Here is a 3,632-nt window from a genome sequence, read left to right as displayed (position 1 = left end):
CCAGAATTGCACATTACACAAAAAAACGTGAAAATAAATCCTGCCATGGTGTGAAAGTGTTGAGAAATACAGAGGCTGCTCTGTTTAAGAATATCTGTTTATTTCCAAACCAAAGAACAAGGGACCACATTTATTAACAACACATAAAACTATACTATGCAAACAGAAACATACCAGCCTCCTGCTCTTTGCCGCTCTGTCACAGAAGTTATCACCTGGAGACAAAGCAGTTAGCTGCAGGTGAAACAGAGCAATGATTCTGACAATAGCACTTTATATTGTGGACACAAGGATGTGATGCTTCCTCTTATTTTGGAGGTCAGTTACTCAGTGGGCCTCTGAGTTAGTTTATGCTATTTTATTTCCATAACTAAGATATTCATGGTGCAGGTAATTATTCATAGCTTACAAATGAGAAGTGAGTTTTTATTACCCAATGCAGATTATTTTAAATGATCACCTACTAACCATTCCTACTGTAGCATGTACTGTCGATAACTTGCTTAAAAGGTTTTACTGTTCTGATTTTTCATGCACCTAGTTAAATGTTTTAATGCAGTAATTTCAGGAAATGATTGCCGATGCAATATGTGCCTAGAGCTATATACCTTTCAGGACATTTAATGGAGTTAGCCATGTAAGCATGCTTTTTAGACTGCATGCAGGTATGTGTTTTGGAGTGAGTTAATGTTTCCTCTTAATCCAAATGCTGGAGTTTAAAATCTGCACATTTTACACTAATGGTAATCTTTTTACCAGCAATGTAATCCTTGTGACAATAAAAAAAGAAGGTGGGGTTGCAGTAAAGGTTGCAAACCTTGGAACAAAATGCATAATGTGCAACAAAGATAAAAATGAGAAACATCAGGATGTGTCTTCAAATGTTGTGTTTTTTTCTACAAAGCTGGGGATTGTAAACTTCTGCCTTATAATCAAGTACGTGCTGAACAATCATGAATCCTGCAATATCTTTTTATTGCATTAATATATTTTTTCAAGATTGCCTTTGTACACTTGAGATTTAAATGTTGCAATGTTCTTTTTTAAATGTTTAATTTGTCATAAAGGGTCTGGTTTTTCAATAAAAACTGTTTTCTAATATGCTGATGTCCAGTGCTTCATTGTTGATATTCAGACATTCCACTGATTCCACATGGAAACGTCTCTTTGGAGAACTTTGGCAACATTACTGTTTATGTGAAGACCACTCATTTAAACCCTTGTGTGGCACAGAGTACCCCATTTGCTTCACTCACCTATTCCGCAGCTGCCAATTTGCTGGGAGCAGCCATTATGTGCACAGTGTCCAAATTGGTCAGCTGTTAGCAAACAACACAAATTCCTTAACAACGTGGGAAAATAGCTGGAATTCTTGGAGCTACACAGGAATGAGCGGATTATGTTGCATTTGCTTACTTGATGGACTGAACTACACAAAATTCACACTACATTTCCCTTTCTGCAATCTGTGTGAATGTGTATGTATAACTGAGGCTAGAAGAACTACTGTGTCCAGATTACTGGACACTAAACCAATACTCTTATTATATAACTTCTGATTTGGATTTTCAGATAGTAGGCAGCCCAAAGCCAGTATTTTTCTCCCCAGAGTTTACCTCCGTAAGATTGATATTACTACTCAGTATACTTATAAAAAAAAGAGCCATAAGAAGAATGCGTAAGGTTGGATTTAGTGGGGGGGGGGGGGGGTTACAACTTTACATGCGTGCAGCAGAGAGAAAAGCAGTCTGCATCACAAGGACCCTTCACATCCCCTTCAGCACTTGTTTCTACTGCTCCCCTCAGGCAGCCATTTCAGAGTACCACTGGCTAAAAAGAAAGTTAACAGAAACCATTTTATTCCCACTGCAAAACGCATTTTAAACAAGGCTAAACACTACTTTTTAACGTGCTTTGGACCTGTGCTTTTACCTGGTTATGGAACTTTTGTTATGTGAGTCTAATGGGTGTGCCTGTTTTTATGATAATTAAGACTCTAACCAAAGATAATTTTCAGTTACTATGTGATAGTCAATAAAAATGTTTGAATCTTTAATCTTGAATCAAGTTAAGGGGGCATTTCCATTTAAAGACATGTAGTATATCTGAACAACACTGAAACTTTTCTATATTTAAATTTGTGGCGGGAAACTTTGGAACAAACTGAGTTGCCATGTAAAGCAATGTAGTAGTAAAATCCAGTTTAAACGGAAATGTAAAGAAAACATTTTTCATGAGGTAGGGATGAGGAAGGTCTATGAGAATCACAGAGGTTTGTCTTTTATCATTTAGTTTTGTATGTTGCATTGTGGGTTTTGTTATGCTGATATATGAATGTGATGGTATATTGTAATGGGAATATTTATTATACATAAGTGTGTATCTAGATATTAACACATGAACAATTATTGTATATTGGTATCATTAATTACAATTAAGTTGAGAATATAGCCAGGCTTAAATAGTTTTATAGATGTAAAATGTCAGTTAGGATTGATGGCGAATGAATGGACATTATCTTTTCTTTCTTTTTTGTGTTTTTGTGTTATTGGTGTTCTGTGTATTTTTAACTGCAGCTATTATTATTATGAATATCCATTCTTTACTTATTCTTCTCTTTTTATCCAGGAAAAATTGCTCCTGGGCCCTACTCAAGCCTTAGTTTCTTGCCCTCTATTTAGTACATCTTTACCTACAGAGCATTTTAAAATATGGTTTAGGAACAAGTATCAAACTTCATAAAAAATAAAGATAAAGATAAAGATAAAGATAAAGATAAAGATAAAGATAAACTTTATTGATCCCCTGTGGGGGAAATTTGTGCATTACAGCAGCTCAAGAAAACAGGGGACAGGAATATAATTATTAAAAATTAAAATAAATGCTCTGAAAATAAACTTCTGACACATGGGAACTTTTCAAAACATGATCTAAAGCAATGGTTCCCAAAGTGGGGGTCGGGACCCCAAGGTGGGTCGCCAGCCACCAAGAGGGGGGTCGCGAGATGCCTTCCATAAAAAAAATTAAAAGTGCATAAATATATCTTTTTACCATTTTTGTAAATATACAAAAAGTAGTCCAATGTCATATAAGACAGTATCATTAAGTGAAATGACATTTTTAATTATTTTAGGCTGTTGTGTTATTTTGTGTTACTAGTTTTTGGATAGGTTTATTAGTGTGTGCGTGGCTGTTGCTATGTTATATACCTAACTAACCACCTTAAAGAACAGTGGGGGGTCCACTGTTTCTGTCACCCTTATTTTGGGGGTCACGACCTGAAAAGTTTGGGAACCCCTGATCTAAAGAACAGAAAAACACCTCTTTACCTGCATCATGTCAGATGTTTTTTTTGTTTTTGTTTTTATTTATACTATCCCAAATGTATCTAGTAAATTTGCACAAACCAACACTCAGTAAACGTCAAGGGCCCCTCAGATTCTGGGGGGAAGTGGTTGTTAACTAAGCCTTTCTTAAGACAGGATACATTTTTCAGCTTACACAATTGTACTCTTTAAGCCTATAATATGAAATGAAAACACTAAAATTTGTATTTATGTATTTAAATATGAATTAATTAATTAATTTGTTAATTTATTCTTAGCGCGTTTTATTTTGAAGGTGCGGGATGT

Source organism: Labrus mixtus, chromosome 10 (assembly GCF_963584025.1).
Source record: "Labrus mixtus chromosome 10, fLabMix1.1, whole genome shotgun sequence".
Taxonomy (NCBI): Eukaryota; Metazoa; Chordata; class Actinopteri; order Labriformes; family Labridae; genus Labrus; species Labrus mixtus.
This window is presented reverse-complemented; position numbering follows the sequence as displayed.